The 17,601-nt window shown below is 42.0% G+C and overlaps 1 long non-coding RNA gene across 1 annotated transcript in view; it reads left to right on the forward strand.

Moving 5' to 3' along the window:
- The first annotated feature begins 11,673 nt into the window (after positions 1 to 11,673).
- Positions 11,674 to 17,601, forward strand: part of LOC102381838 — a 19,640-nt gene continuing 13,712 nt past the window's right edge. The window contains exon 1 of the long non-coding RNA XR_324836.1: positions 11,674 to 11,716. This is a non-coding gene — a long non-coding RNA (uncharacterized LOC102381838). The remainder of the gene's footprint in view (positions 11,717 to 17,601) is intronic.

A 17,601-nucleotide genomic window follows, 5' to 3' on the forward strand; every position in this document is an offset into this window, starting at 1 on the left:
GTTCAAATGAAGATACTCCTAAGCAGACCAACTTCATTAATTTGTATGCTCCAGCTGCAACAGCAGCCCAGCCAAGCTGCTGTCTCTGGATGGGATTGTGAGAAGGTGGGGGAGGGAGGTCCCTTCTGGGTTTTTCTCAGCCCTGCTGGAGTGAGGCAGGTGGATTGGAGTCCTTCATCTTGGGGTGGGGAGAAGGGGAAGACTCAAATCTACCTACCCCCACACTGCAGCAGAGCTGAGAACCCCAGAACAACCTCCCTCCCTTGCCTTCTCTCCCCTCTCATCCAGAGACAGGAACAGAGCTGTGAGAGTGGGGGCAGAGCTGGGGAAGAGATGTGGGGTAAGAGCTAGGGGAAGATACAGCCTCTCCCTGGATTGCTCTATATTGGAGCCAGTCCTGTACCATCCCAATCCAATAGCTACCATCTGTAGGGTCGGGAGAATCGGTCCAACTCATGGTAACTTCTATGAATCGCCATGAATTAGGCCAGGGAGCCGCACTTCTGTTTGCGCTCTGTTAAGGTTTTCCCTAAGGGGTGTGTGTTTTTGTTCCTTTTCCCCTTTAATTAGCCCTGTCATAGTTTCCTGTTGCTTGCAAGTGGGGAAATTTGTTCGCTTTGCAGCACCTGGTTAAAATTTATTTTTCCAGGTTTCTAGGTGGGGGCTTGAGCCAGTATAACAGAGATTCATGTGGAACCTCCTATCTTTGAACCCTGCCTTTGTTACTTCTGCCCAGTGCCTGGCAGAAGGGATGGAAGTGCTTTTCCACAAGTAGAAATAAATCAAAAAGTCATCTAGGCTTCAAAAAAAACCACTTGCTCCCCCAGTAAGCTCTGGGCAGGTGGCCCTTCACTGATGCAGAACTTATTACATGACTAGTGCCTGTATTTGCTCAGGAAAAGTGAAGCAATATCATATCCATTTATCCCAATCTCTTTTCTGAGAGTGGGTGGCTTTATATAGAAGAGTTGCCTTTAACTAAAGCAATACTGTATGTACTTTGTTTACTTTTTGAGCCGCATTATTGTTCTGGATTATAAAACTGGCTAGAAAATAGGAAGTGATTCTCAGGGTTGAAATAATTTCATAATGAAATATTCCATATATAATTTTTATTTTAGAGTATAAATGAGGAGAAAATATCTAGTCTACCTGTTTCAGAATGCATCAATTCACCACAAAAGTCTTTCCCTTCTCCAAAGTCTTGTTGAAAAAGGTTTGTAAAATGCTCTTTCCAGAGTGGGGCTATTTTGGAAGACAGAGATTACCATAGTTACCTGAATCCAAGATGACCCTGAATGTAAGACAACCTCCCATAAGATTCTACGCATGGAAAATGTATAAATTAATTATAATTTTCCATATATGGAATCTAATTATTGGGAGATCATCTTAAATTTGTCTCTCCCACACCGCTAATGCAGGTCAGGAGAGAGGTGATGATGGGGGCAGTAATGGTGCAGGTGATGACAGTGGGGGAGGCACTAGGGAGGCATATGGTAGGGGCAGTAATTGGGCAGGCAGTATGGGGGCAGGCAGTGAGAAAGGCAGGCAGTTTGCTCCTTGCTGCCTGTCCCCCACTTATCCCCCCCATTGTGCCTGCCCCCCACAGCCTCTGGCTGCCGTGATCCCTCTTCCCTTCTTCCCCCCTCCACACTGCTTCTGCCTTCCACAGCCTCAGGTCACTGCCCTCCTTCCTCCCACCCCGCTCCAAAGTCTCTCCCCCTGACCTGCCCCTCTACCCGCTCCCTTTACTTTTGCTCTGTGCTGGCAGGCTCCATCCCTGCTGCAGCCTGGGGCATGGAGAATGGCTCCACCCTGGCCCTGTAGCAGCAACATGGAGACCACACTTTTGCTACTGAGCAAGGCTGGAGCGTGTGCTCTGTGCTCCAGGACACTGAGGACAGAGCCTGTTGGTGTGGAGCAAAGGTACGGAGGAGTGCAGCATAGAGGGAGAGAGGGAGAAGTAGTGCAGGGGGGAACCTGGGGGCTTCAGGGTAGGAGTGGTGGGGCATGCAGAGGCAGTGGGGTGGGCAGGCAGCTGCTCTGGCTCTGGCTCCAGCTCTGCCTTCAACCCCAGGTTGGGACGAGCCATAGCAGCAGCAGCTACCTGCCCCCACTGCCACAGGCTTGGTTATGAGGCAAGGTGCTTTTTTCCCCAGGTTCAATGGGAGAATAAACCTTGTCTTCTAATCAAGTAAATGTGGTAAGTTCTAAAGTACAGGACTTCTCTCAGAAAATGCCTCTCCTGCCCCGGTGCTTGCTCTGAGTAGGTCTTCTGTATAAGCACTTCCGCTAATCACAGTTGTGGCTATATGGCATGTGGAGAAAACTGGTCTCTAAAACAGGCAGGCTGTAAACTGCTTAGGGCAATATGGGTACTGACAGATGTGGAAAAAAACAAAACACACGTTACCAGAAGCCACAGTGCATTAGTTGGACCAAGCTCTGCAGTGTCTATATAGATTGGGCGCTTCAGCAGGGCTTTTTGTTGCCTTTATCTAATAGCCGATTCCATCAGCTATTACATAAAGGTGCCAAAATAGCACCACTAAAGTACCCGATCTACACAGACGTTGAGCAAGCCAGGTCCAACTAACGTGATGCCTCTTCTGGGTGTGTGCTGGGATCGGCACGAGAGCACTCCAAGTTTAAATTTAAGCGCAGTTATTTTTTTTCCATATCTGCAAGCATCCTATAAGACCTTAAATTCCACCTAGAAATCAAAAGCCGGTACAAACAGGCCTCAGAATACTGGTACCTTGTGTTCCTATCAAATTGTACCAAGCTGTGCAATTTACCAACTTGTGTGTTAGGTTCCAGGGACATAACTTGATCTGTATGGGCTTCTAGAAAGGAAAGTCTTTGCATATGGAAAGTCTTTGCGCATAATATCAATGCATATCTGACCAAGTATTTGAGGATTTGTATGTTCTCAAGGTGCAGTGGGTGGACACCTGTCATAGTGGCAGCAAATGGCCTTTGGTACTCGTGTTGTATTCTTAACTGACAGGTTAAGATAATGGATACCCATATATGGCCCAGCTATTCACAAATTCTGCAACACACTTCAACACTATACTTTGGAGATTTCTAGTGTTTTTCTTCTTTCAGTTTAAGTTTGTGTTATTATGAAAATATCAGAGTGCAAGATTTAAATGAGAAAAAAATGACCACTGGATCGGACCTCTTATCTGGTTCATTATCTTTTCTGCACAAGCAACCAGTACCTGAAACTTCAGTGGAAGGCAAGACCTCCTTAAAATGCACTTTTCTAATGCTCTTCATAGAAGGGAAAATAAATCCTTTGACCCACCAGGGATGATTACTCTATTCCCTGAAGCATGCGTTTTGATTACCCTTATCACTAATTTAGTTTGCATCATGACAGACTTTAATAATTATCATAAAATTATCCAGCCCTTCTTAAAATCAAACAGCAGCATTTGTCTTCATAACCTCTTGTGGTGGTGAATCCACAGGTTGACTGCTGCATAAAAGTATTTCCCTTTATTGGTTCTAAATTTACTGCCCTTTAATTGAGTGTCATATTCCTATATTATTAAGAAGGGTAAAAAGAAGAGCCCTGATCAGGTTTCACTCTGCCTGCCCTTCAGAATTATGAACATCTCATTTAAGTTGCCTTTAGCCCTTCTGCCTTCCAGTTTGGGGAATTTCTTATTTTATGTAAATACCACTATCATTCAAACCATCTTCATTTCACTTCATTTGAACTTTTCAGTTTGCACTCTGTCTTTCTTTTAAGCAAGATAATCAAGACTGAGTGGAAATTTCCAAGTGAGGATGTACCGTTAGTCAAAAACATGAGTCTCAGCAATGCATCAAAATATTATTCATGACCCTTTTTCAAGTACCAAAGCCTCCTACTTTTTACTTTAACTTCTCTGTCTTGTCAGACCTCATCACTGAGTTACATGAATTGTTTTTCCTTATATAGACCCACAGTTTCAAAGAACATAAGAGTAAGTTGTCTCTTTTTTGCCCATGTCACAGCTGAATTTTCCATCAAACTAATTTTTCAACAGAAAACATACTTTCTGCAAAGTCAAAATTTTCCATAGGAAAATTTCAATTTAGCTGAAATATTTTGATTTTCTTTTGGGTCAGATTGACTCAAATTGAAATCTATATTGGTGTGCTGAATTCACCCCAAATATTTTTATCTGAGTCGGTTCAAATCTTAAACTGCATTTCTCCAGTATGCTGCATTATTCCATGGCTGTTGCAGTTTTGATTTCACTCTAATGAAACAGAATGAAGCATCATGGCAGTGGGTCAATATTATGACAGTGGGTTTATTCTGGTAGATTTAGGCCTGTAGGAAAGGATGGAGACATCAGGCTTAGGAGCTACAGCTATACTGAGACAATGTAAAACCAAAAGAAAATGCAGTTTAATACTGAATCTGCTCAAAGTGAAACATTTTGATTAGGAAATATTAAAATGTTTGAAGTTGTCAAAGAATTCCATCATTGCAGAATTGGAATTTGTTGGAATATTTCAATCCACAAACAGATTTAATTAATATTTCAAGATTTTGTCCTGATTTTGGACAGAAACAGTTTTAAATAAAATATCAGAATTTGTCACAAGATAAAAAATCATATTTTGACTTTCACGTTATTAGACATTATCTTTCAATTATCTACATTTAACTTTTCCAGTGTCTTTCTTTTCCAACTCATCATTAAATACCACATATTCAATAACATCTTTCCCCATACTGACTTGTTAAGTAAATTGCTACCAATTTTTTCAACTCTTCACTGTGGGTTTTCCAGACTGAAGTGATATTTCAATTACGCATAAACCTTATTCCACCATTCTGAACAGTATTTTAAATTTCTTGTGTATTATGTATACTTCATACCAAGAAATGATTATTTCATTTTCTCTGGTTATATATTATTACCACTGTTATTTATAATGCACTTTTCTTGTAACATAAAATCAATCAAGTGCAGAGTAGCCATTTTCCCCAGGTCAAGAAGATAGTCAGCAATTCAATATAAGAAACCAACACCAAACTAATTTCCTTATGAGAATCGAACACAAAAAATAACACCAGGAAACTTCGAGGCTGCATTGTATAGGAAATATGAGCCATAAGTTCCCTGATAAAGGCATTAAAGTTTGGATTCACAAATATCTCTGGCTGAAGAAAATGTCAGAGTCTAGAACCCATCAGTGACCACACTACCTTCTGCACAGTCTGTCCCAAGGACAGTTATTGGACATATTGCACCACTTGGTATCTTGAGTTCTACTGCAAAAGTAGATATGATGTCGGGAGAAGGGAAGAGCTACTCTTTAACATCACTGAACCACTTAGGAATCTGTAGATGTCACCCTGAAGAGAATTATCAGTAAGGGTCTACTCGATTTGAAATTCTTGGATTTCATGGAAACCACAAAATCTGGGACTGTTTGCAAAGTCAACTTAAAAAAATTAATAAGAATAACATGCTGGCTCCCTAGTGGTCCTTGCTACTGCTATGGCCCAGCCTCAGAGCCTGCCTGTTGGGGGAAGATACTAGCTGGCAGGGCGGCACAAAGGGCAGCAGAGAAGATGGTGGCTGCCCCTTCATTCCTCCTCCTCCCAATGGGGCCTGTCCACCAATCAGCAATGGGGGCAGCACCAGGGCACATACAAGAAATATCTGCAGAATTTGCTATTTATGCCATGACCATCCCGCAAAAATTATTTAGTTTCTCCATGATTTAAGTAGACCTCTATATATCAGGTATATTATCCCTTTCTCAGTGTGCCTTACTGAAAGTATGAGCTGTCTACTCTGTAGCAGTAGAAGTGCCCTGCAGCGGGAGTCCTAAATACAGCTGATTGTAGCATTCTGATGTTGAGATAATTACAGCATGGATGACTGGCAAAACCTGCACTTGAGAAAGGGACAAGTTTGCTTTGCCAGTCAAGAGTGAAAGGCAGAAGTGGGTGAAAGGTGAAAAGTAGCTACCTTTCTGTATGTGAATCCAGGATAAGTTTAGTAACATCTTACAAGACCCCAACCCTTCGTTAACATAACTGGATAGACAAAGAGCCTAACTTGAAGTAGCTAATGAGTACTGGCAGTTTAGTAAGAGGCCAATGTGGAGTGTTTCTTCAGGATGCTGCTAATTTTCTCCACTCGTCTTCAGTAGCAAAAAGGACACGTGTCATCTGACTGGTAGGTGAACTTTCATTGTAGGAGGTTTCTCTCTTCCTATGTTAAGTTCAGCAGAGCCTGATCTTAACTGGACTTCTTCTGTATACAAACGTTAAGTAGCAGTGAGAGTACCCTGGAAATGTACTTGGTTTACATACATTATGTATTGCCCTTGAACAGTTCCAATGGAAGGCCCAAGTAACCTAGTATCCATGGAAAGGCCAAACAAACGTGCAGATTTTCCTTGCTTCAGTATAGGGAAACTGCTATGCTGCTCACAAATATACTCCATAGCACAAATCTTTCAGTTCTGGGTAGGAAGGAAACTTGGACATGGTGGTGTTCCAGCCTTTTTTTGCCCCCAGAGAAGAGTCAGCCACAACAGGACAAAGCAGGCGCCGCCATCCTCCCCTGTGCACTGGGGAAACTTCTGCCTTGTCAAGATCTGGTTTGGAGTTCCCCTATATCAGGCTTGTCCAATATATGGCCCATGGGCCACCATGTGGCCCGCCAAGCCATTTTATCTGGCCCGCGGCAGCAGCAGCACTGCCGCCGTGGATCGCGGAGCTGCGGCGGTGGCAGCGCGGAGCTGCTGCGATGGGGCTGCACCAGTGGCACGGAGTGCGGAGCCGCGGTGGCAGTGGGGCCTCAGTGAGGCAGGCAGGGCGGGGCCATGGGCCCCAGCTGGCAGCAAGGGGAGGGGAGCTGCTTACCCCCGCAGGGCCCAGGGGAGCGGAGCCGTGGCAGCGGCAGTGCGAAGCGCAGGGCTGCGGTGGCAGTAGGGCCGCGGTGAGGCAGGCAGGGCGGGGCCGCGGTGAGGCAGGCAAGGCTGGCGCATGGGCCCCAGCCAGCAGCAAGGGGATGGGAGCTGCTTACCCCCTTGGGGGCTGGGGGAGCGGCCCCACGCAGGAGGGCAAGCAGCAGCCACTGGCTCTGACGGCCCGCGCCTGCCTCCTCACCCACCTGCTTGAAGCCAGCCCCACTGCCCTGTCCCACAGCAACGCGGCACCTGCTCGCTGCCCCGGCCAGTCTCCCCGCGGGCGCTGCGGTTCTCCGGGCCCGGCTGCCCACGCGCGAGGCCCCAAGGGGGCTGCTTCTCATTTGCGGCTGGTACGGGAGGAGCCTGGCCGGGTCTGCACTGGCCAGCAGAAGCGGCAGCAGAGCCGTGTGCTGCTTGGGACGGGACAAGCCTGCACCCGGCACAAGCCTTCACCGGTCAGTCCCGAGCGGCACACGGCTCTGCCGCCGCTTCTGCTGGCCAGTGCAGACCTGGCTGGTCTCCTCCTGTCCCTAGCAGCACATGGGAAGCTGGCTTCAGCTGCATGCTGCTTTTCCTGGCCGGTGCCGACTCGGTTATGCCCAGGCGGGTCCTGCAGCACCATGTCAACCCTGGCATGGCACCAGCAGGCCAGGCAGGCCCCAGGTTAACCCCGGCCTGGCCCCGCGGCTTCTCCAGCACCAGGTCAACCTGGTTGTAGCCAAGTGGCTCCTGCAGCACCGTGTCAACCTGGGCATGCATGCTATGTCAACCAGCACCATGTCAACCCCTGCAACTTCATTGGTGTCAAAGGTCACGTGACATCACTTCCTGATATGATACCACTTCCTGTGATGTCTTTGAATATGGCTCACCGGCCCACTGGGTGATAAAAAGTTCGTGATCCGGCCCCACATTCAAAAAGGTTGGACACCCCTGCCCTATATGCTGTGGCCCTCCCAATGCCTCTGACCCAATTGTGGAAAAATGCCACAAAGTATCCTTATGTGCATTCACTTGAGCAGACAAGTTAGTATTTTTTTTCACATTCATAACCATCAGAAAGAAAAAACAGCTATAGGTAACTGCATAGTTAATGTCATTACATATCTAGCTTTTTGTTTGTGCACAATCTGTGAGTTAATTGGTCCTGAAGGTGATTGTGCATATGTGTGCATGTAAAACTATTTTTAATCTGTTTTTTAATAGCTTATAATAATATGAATATCTTCTTTACTTAGACTTTTCCAGTGCATTATTGGGAATTTGCCTACATACGTTAATTGGTGTGAAGTGCTGAGCAGTGTGCACCTGGGTTACTGAGAAGTAGAGCATGTGCCTGTGTGTGTGTTTCTGGGAAATTTCTTTTTGATGCTGTGGAATACAATTTGTGTCCGCTGGCTGGGAGAGTGAAAAATGAGGACTGGGTGGAAGGGCTGGGACAAAGGCAAAAGGGCAGTCGCCTAGCAGGAACAGATGGTTTCAGAAAAATTTGCAGGCTTGTATGATAGAAAAGACATTGGCTATAGTGACTAGCAGGAGCACTGATGTGGCCACCCACAGTCTGTAGACAATTGTCAATAAGTTATTAAAGAAAACTTCTATTGTAATAATTGTGGTATTCCTCAGTGTGTTGAAATTTGAATAGTTAGTTATGCTTGTCCAAAATGAATATCAATTATCATCAAATCGGAATGGCACGCATGACTATACATGGTACAAGACAATAGAAAATAAGGCCCACAAAGTATATCTGCTCACCTGTGTTAAGTAGAAGGAATTCTCTACTGTGAATTATGGTTTCTTTCTAGTGATGAAGGTAGATTTTAATTGGACTTCTTCATAATTTGTTGGGCATTTTTTTTCAAGTTCTAGGGGTCATTAAAATAATAAATTTTAAAAAATCTGATTATGGTAAAGAATTATTAAGTATCTCTTTTCATGCCCAAAAAGAAAGGAGAGTCAAAAAGAAAGGAATGGGACTATTTTTAAAAGTGGATTTGGGGAACTAAAACTGAAGTAGAACATTCCTAAAGAATGAAAAAGTTTCAATATGAATCTGAGCATGTTAACTGTTCACTGGCTCTGTAACAGGTTGGACTCAGCCCCCAGATATAGAATCCTAAACTTTTTGAAGCTTTGTATCCAGTTGGGAAGATTAGGTCCAGCCTGACTACAAACATAACCTAAGTGAGGAATCAGAATGTGCCCAGAAGGAACACAAACAATCCCTGGGCTGGGAGAGGAAGGAAAGTGGGTGGTTTGAAATGTGGTAAGTTGTGGAATTTATGGGTAACTTGAAAAAATGCATTTTAATGGACAAAACATTTTCAGTCCTTATGAAGTAGCTTGACATAAGGGAGAAAATAACATTTCCTATAATCAAGGTGCCGGAAGTTGTTTGCCAGTCACTAATGCCTTTAGGGAAATCTAGTAGCAACCCATGTAAATGCAAGAGATATTAGTGGAGATTGGCGCCAATTTCTCTAGGACAAAAGCATAAAAGACTGATGGTTTGATATGCCCTATCTTTCATTTGTTTGCAGAAATTGACATAATTCTTGACTACCCTGTTCCAGAAATTCCTGGAAAATGCTTGTTCACATTTCAAGTGAAACTGTTAATTGGAACGGGTTTTTTTATCCAGAGTAGAATGCTGTGGGATAAAAGTATGGTAAAACTTCTCTTTTGAAATTAATGAAGCACTCTTATTGCCTAGAAAACTATCTTAAGTACAAAAACCACAAACAGGAGGCCATTACAAGACTAGTAGATCTGTAGTCATCATGGGGAAGTGGTGGTGAGCCCAACATGTGGGCAGGATATGTTTTTGCAGGAAGAATGAGATAGGTGACTGTCCCAGGGGGACAGCCACTGGGAGACCCCTCCCGTGGTGGGACTTGGGATCGGGAAAGCCCGCCTCTACAAAAAAAGCCCTAAAACCAGGGAAAACTTACCTGTTGCAGGAGGAGAGAAGGTAGACGAGCTGCACCAGAACAAAACAGCCATGCGGTTTGTGAGCCATGTTTATTTCTGGCTTGAGCCGGCATGGGTGGGTGACTTCATCTCTGGACACCGCCTGGCCAGAATAAAAGCCAGCATCAGGGGAGACACCAGGGAAACACCGCAGGAGGCGCACGGCAAGGGTGCTTCCCATGCCAGGCATGCACAACGCCGGCATGCAGTGGGGGACAGGGTGCCGGAGCATCAGGAAGGGTCCTCAGCAAGGGAGAGGACCTCAGACAACATCAGGGGACGATGAGGACTGTAAAACAATGTATCCGTGAGTGGGGGGGATGGGTCAGGACCCTACCCTGGACTGCTATTGAAATCCTTTTGTTGTTTTTCTTTTGTTTTTCCTTTCTGATGGGGACCAGCCCCAGGAGGCCCTGAGGTAAGGGCAGGGGCATAAGTGGCACTCTGAAGTAGGAGTGACTGAAGAGCCATGGCCAACAGCCAGGCTTAATCAAAGGTCCAGCAGGAGGCCGGAGCAAGTCAAGATGCCCCAGGAGCTCAGAGGTTGAGACGAACCTATCATCTCCCTCCCCACGAGAGAAGCAGGAAGAGATGACACTGGAGGGCAAGCTGTGTTGTCACCAAGGGGCCATCCTAGAGGCTGGCGCATGGTTGGGGTGTAGGGGAGGCAGATTCTCACAGATACCCGCCGAGGATTGCAGCCAATCTGAGGGAGCCCACTGAAAGGGAATCTACCACTGAAGATATCGTCAAAGTCATGGCAGGAGAGTCCCTGGACTTTCCCCGGGGTGACCGTGGGCTCATTCAGAGATTGCTGTAACCCGCGGAGCAGCCAATACCTGGCGCACACACCAAGGCCACACACAAGCACATTCTCGAGACCAAGCGGGCACAGTGACCTGATGCACTATTTGTGGTCTAGTTCATTCTTTGAAGAAATAAGAGGCAAATGGATCTCTTCATGAGTGTAAAATTTTAAGTTCTGTGCTAATGAAGCAAAAATAATTTGGCTCCTCTCTAACAATTTACAGCCTGTCTTCTAGTCTGTGGGTGCATACTCTACTTGCAAAAAGGGTCAAAGCAAATACAATTCCCTATTTTTAATGTTTTTTTCTACTATTTATATTGCTTCATTTTATTTGTTTTTATGTATCATCATATATTATCAATTCTACTTTTGGTTAAATTATGTGAATGTGATGGTACACTTTTAACTATAACCACAAATCATATAATTTTATTAATATATAACATTTAATTTTATTGTTAATTATACTGTATCATTTTAGTGAAACCTGTAAATAAACTACTAGTCCTGTTACTACAATAAAACTTTTGTTTTAAAATTTTCTTTAAAAAGGCCACTGAAAATATTCACATTGGATTCACTGGGCCTGGAGGTCTATATTTAATGGAGCTTTCTTTAGCAGCTACTGGCAACTTCCAGTGGGACTCAAGTATTTTGTACATTTATTCAAAAAACACTTTCTACTACATACTTTTTGCTATTGACTTATTAACCAATTCACAGTATTGCCTGTCCTTTACAACTGTTATTATTTTGTTCATCATTGTTAGTCAATTTGGAGACCTACCAGTCTCTTGTAATTACCTTAAATAACATGGAAAAATGCAGTTCATACTTCTGTTTTCCTAAATGAATAAACTTTTATGGTTTCTTTTCATATAAATCATATTGACAATATTTTTCTTTATTTCATTCACAGATCTCCCTCCATTAATTTGCTTCTTCCTCCTAAATGATCTGATACCTCTTATCACGGAGCACTGAAAAATAAAGGTAGTTCATCGTTTTAGCCTTTTTAGCCATTATACTGCCATATATATAATATGTTAGAATCACATACTGTAGTCTTAGAAATGAAGCTACTTGAAGTTGGTACTAACCTGCCTCTTGCATCAGTGAAAATGGATATTGTGATTGCTGTGTTGAAACGTATGCTCAAATGCATTGGGAGTTTTATACTATTTTTCAAACTGCCAAATAGATAATGTCAGAACATTTCTGAAATGGGATACTAACATCAAGATATACTGCACCAATCAGCAAACATCAGGCAAAGTATAGTATAAAACTACAGATGTAGGAGACTACTACACAATTTCCATTTTCATTCCCTATGTCAACAGCTTTGTAACTTACCTAGTAGATTGTTTTATGTTTTCCAGACAAATTCTCAGTAGACTACAAACACTACATTCAGCTCAGCCTTCAGAACCCAAAGAATTAGATATGCTGTAGTTTATGAAATGGATGTTTATGAAAGTATCCTTTGTTTGAATTGCTCAAAAACCCAACATGAATTCAAACTTTGACAGCGTAAGCAGAAAATAAGAGGGCCATAGTGATCTCCCAAATGTAGCCTTAACTATTGAGGTTCTCATATTGAAAATGCAATTTTCTGTCTAGATGTTTATGAATGTCTTCAAATTCCCTTTCATAATAGCCCCTTTTTGACAGGCCTTTTTCAACTCTGAAATATGAGAAGAAAGGTTGCTGCAGAATACAGCATATACCATTACAGTAGGTACACCCACTGTCCCTCTAACCAACAATACTCTTATGGAAGTCAGTGATGATATAGGGATGCTTAAGACAGTGGCAGACTAAAATTCTATATAGTAATGCAGGATTCTTCTACTGTGTCCCACTGAACTGCATGTGACAGTTTGGGGAATTTGTCTTTGTAAAATTTATAAATTTGACTGATTTTAATAACTCAGATGACTCTAACATTCAGTATATATTTAATCAATTATTCTTTATCAAATCCTGTATGGAAGCAGATACAGGAAGATCAAAATATCATTAACACTGACTTAGCTCAGGTAAGAAATGCATATGCTAAAAAGAGTGTCTAAATTTAAAAAAAAAAGGTAAGGTTTCTTTAGATTGTCTGCAAGGGCTAGAGTTGGAGCAATGGAAAGTCCTCAAGCTAAAAAGAGCTTATCTTAGGGGAGGAAAGGTGAAAGAGAGCTTCTGACAAAAAACGGATGAAATAGAGGAAAAGGGTGTGAGAGGGGAAGTACACCCCTGAAAGAACTTGACCAAAAGCCAAAGGTGCTCAGAGCGGGGAGAAAGTAGAAAAGCTTTGCATGCAAGGTTTTGTTCTTTTTCCCCTATAGATTGGTATATTTCTAGTGACTTCTCTATAAGTAAAGTATGTGAACATTTAGAAATTCCTGTGTGGAGTTTGTTACTTGTGTTTATTGCCATGTAGTCGACAAAGAAGGAAATAGATATTCCTAAGCTAGACAGTCCACAGCTTTGGTGGAAGTCTGAGAGCATGCAGTAGTTCCTGGGCAGTTTGGAAAAAGCACAAAATGTCAGAGTCCAGACAATTAGACTGCCAAGAGGATTGGCAGACATGGGGTGTTCACCTGGAGTATATTCCCTGATGTCCAGAGCTAGGAAATTAATGCTGAAACTCCTCCCAACCCCAGTAACCCCAACAAAGACCCAAAGTTTCAGTCCAGTACAATGGCCTGATGAATATTCAGAAGGAGGAGCTTATTAAAGTTATGATCATGGACATTTAAGATTGAAAGTAGTTGCTCCCAAGTTGTGCTGGCAAGTAGGTCCAGTTATCAGAGAGGGAATGTGAGTATCTCTCTGCAATAATGAGAGCTATCCTAGGGACTGTTTCTAAAGGAAAATATATTTTTTAAGGTATGTTTGCCACAGGAAGAGCATATGAGAGACCAAAGTGTCACAGGTACCTGAGACTCCAGGAGGAGCCAGGGAATTGTGAAAATGTAGGTGGCTATAGAGCTGTGTTTGTCTGAAACCAGGAATAAGGTAAGGCAAGGTGGCAATTTAAAAATTAACCTGTTCAGAGACACATGACCTTTCATAAGCAACAGCTTACATCATCAGATGCTGTTAATCATACAAAGTAGGTTGCTGCCTATGAAAGCTTATACCTCTCTGAACCCGTAAATCTCCAAGGTGTCTTCTGCACTACCTTCCTGTAGATGGCTGTGAGAAACAAGGTGGGGAGACATACTGAAAGTTTTGAATACCCAGAGCAGAGGTCTCTTGAAAATGTTGCAGCTACTCAAAGTCACAGAATCAGAAATGCATTGTAATCCTACTTTGAGGTGAGAGGGCATTTGTGAATAATGTATATGCTTTTGTTTTAGTTTTTAATTATTATTGCTGCACATGCCTTATGCATATGTGTACTGTTGCAAAGATTTTACAGTCCTTCATGTGTGCATTTTATCATAGTGCCTGTGGGAATCTTAGTACGCTTTATGTGTAGACTTTACTACAGCGCACATGTGGAGTTTAATATAGTGCTGTGTGGATTTTATGACACTAAAGGTCGGGATTTTAATGAATTGTGCAGACTCAAAACCATGAATGTCAAGACATTTTTGATGATTGTTAATAAATAACAATTAATACACCAAGTTAAATGTTGTGAGCATTACAACAATGGGATATGCATATTTTGTTCAAAGTTAATATCCAGTAAATTACTAAAAATCAAATGAACTATTACATGAGTTAGTGTTTTCAGTGTTATAAATATGTGCACATATGGGGGTCAAAATGTGGGGTAAAGATAGGGATCTTGGGAAGCAAGGGGTGAGGGACTCTCCATGGGTGTGTCCATATTGTCCTAGTGGGACTCTCCATGATTGTGTCCTAGTGGGTGACACAGAAGTGCAGCATGCGCTCCCCATGCATGCTAAACCCCAAAAGTTTTTAATGCAGCTCCCCCAAGTCTCATACTAGGCACATAAGCTCTGTCATAAGCTCTCTGTTGTATATGTGTTTACTGGTTTATGCCCAGTGCTGCACTAAGAGTGGCTGTTTACTTCCATGTTCTTTCGTGTGGCTAAATTCATGCCATGTCTCAATAAACTTGCTTCTAAAGTAAGTTCAATAATGCATGTTAAAATGCCGAATGATTCACAAGAAAAAAATCTTGTTTATGAACACTAGAAACTTTAATGCAAAATAACTCATGTTGCTGTAGAATGAAATTCAAATTTAGTCAAGCTCTTAGGAAAGATGAAAATGTATATCCTGAAAGGGTCAGAAGAATACTGAAACTGATTGCACTCATGAGTCTGACAAAAATACAAAAATCCTAGGCAAATCCATGACAAAAAGAAGCCTGAAGGACGATAAGCAGGAACCTCTGAGTCATAATGAAGATAAAACTTGTATTTTTAACAAGCTGTATTTTTAGGAGAAAGACATCAGGATGAACTAATGAGGAACTGCTTAGTGCCCTATATTTGCAGATCTCATTTTAGAAGTTCCTAATTTTTGTTCTAATCTTATGTCACCCTCTGCAGTTGTACTGATTTTTGTCTGTCATTTTCATCTGTAAACTGACACTGATTTAGAAGTGGAAAAGAAACATCAATATAATTTCACACGACTTAATTTAACTAATTGTTTAATAATGTAAACAAAAATGACTGGGCCATAGATTACCAAATTACATTTTCACTTTCAATAATATAGTGCTTACATTTTTGAATGATACACATGTGATTCCTAATTCTAAAGATACTGATTCTAAAGATATTTTTACTACTGCTGTCCAATGTGTTTGTTTGCTTGTTTTTTACTCTTTTACATTCCAGTCAAAACCATTTCTTCCCAGATTTTTGCTTGTTTTTCTTTTCTTTTCTTTTTTTGTTAAGTATATCCTGTCCATTCCTCAGTACAATCTTTTCATGTTGCTACTAATTTGCTTTGATCTCTAGTTTGGAACTGATGAGCTACAGCTTCCTGATTGCTGAGCTTTGCCAACAGTGCTCCAAAGATGTTATTATGTCAAGAAGAATCCTAGAACTTGGGCAAAATAAAATCAAACCAGCAGTGGTCCCCACTGAAAAAAATACTGTATTTTTATATGATGTGTTTTGAGAGAATAAGATTATAGCAAGTAATCTTTGAAGTGCTTCTAAAAGTGTGCCTGCACATCTAATTTATATAGGGCCTGATCCATGCACAGGGCATGATTCTAGCATGTAATGCAATAGTATACCCTTTTCCCCACATTCTTCTCCATGTCTCCATAGGTCTGTAAGACAGGCTGGGGATGAAAAATGCTATGGGGTTGCATAAATTATCCCCCTACTAGTCTTTGAAGCACCTCAAAAGAGGAAAATACATAATTACAAATTAATGCCTGCCCTCTGTAGTGGGAAATTCCCATGTGAGAGTGTGGAAAGGCATGCCAGGGCAACCATCAATATGAGAAGTCCCGTTAGTGTGTTTTCAGAAGGTCTGTTGTGGGATGAGGTAGAAACTAGGGTCTCAGAGCCAGTTTGAAAGTAGAAAATTTATTAGGAATGGGGCATGGGGCATACCAGGCTGGTAAACTTATGCCTCCATATGCAGAAATTCAGGAGGAAGTCCATGCAGAGATTTTCTTTTTTTATTTGGCAATTGGTATCAATTAAATTATATAGTCGCTGGTTAGGAGAGCTAGCACAACATTATGCTCTAAAAACGCCTGCTCCCTTCAGAAACAGCTGAACCATTCTCTTGAATTTAACTGCTGCTTGAATTCTCAAGTGTATTTCAGGGAATATTATATATGTAAATATGCCAATTGTGCCATAGTATCATCATACTAACTTATGGCCAGATTTGAAGCCCTTACCCAAGGCAAAATGCCATTAAAGTCAGAGGGAGCTTGACCTGAGTGAGGACTCCAGGATTTGGTCTGTATATTTTTATTTTTGTGCATTTACATTTTTTTTAAAAAAGTTGTAGTAAAATAATACTCTGACTGGGATTTATGAGAGAGAGTGAATAATGAATTCATTGTGGTAAGGGAGTAGTCTCTTGAAGCATATTCTCATATACTGTATTAATCTAACATTTGAATTCTTACATGGATGGGATGTTTTAAAAAAATTATTAAAGCACATTCATAATATTTTTGTTATCTGGGATGCAGTGAGACATTTGGAATAAAGACATTTTTTTAAGTTGTGGTGGTCTAGCAGTTACAGCAATGGATGAACAGCTAACGGAAGGCTGAGATCTAATCTGACCTTACTCATTGATTCACTCTCAAACCTTGGGTAAGCCTCTTGACCTCTTTGTGCCTGAGTCAACTCAGCTGGAAAATTGGGTAAAGAGAAGGGCCTGTTGGAAAACCATCTTCAATTTTTCGTAAGATTTCCTAGACACCTAAAAAGTGAGTGTAGTCATTTTGCAAAGATGTAATTGATAGTGGACTGCACAGCAATAACATCTTGAGCTGTGGGATACAATTGGTGACATCTCATTCATTGTTCAGGATCCAGGTGGTCTAAGCTTTCACTGTGATTAGTCCCCATTTCTGTGTTTGATGCTTTATTTTCATTTTTGTAGCCTTAGTCTTGCTGTACCTGGCCTTGTCAGGAACATGGGCCAAGCACTGCATGACTCTGAGATGGAACTCTGAGGTAATTATAGTTCCTGTTGATTTTAGTGGTTACTGAACTAGATTATTCTCCCCTAGATTTATTATAACCAAAGGTGGCATCAATTGCTGTTGTATCAATACAAGCTAAAAAATAGAATTCATTATTGCCTCCAGCATCCACCTGATGCTTTTTTTCAGTGCCCTTTTTTTCCAATGTGGGTTTATATCGGCAGCATGTAGCCAGACTGAGCTATAATTGAGTAGACATAGGTTCACT

This window comes from Alligator sinensis, unplaced genomic scaffold (genome assembly GCF_000455745.1).
Source record: "Alligator sinensis unplaced genomic scaffold, ASM45574v1 scaffold1043_1, whole genome shotgun sequence".
Lineage (NCBI taxonomy): Eukaryota > Metazoa > Chordata > Crocodylia > Alligatoridae > Alligator > Alligator sinensis.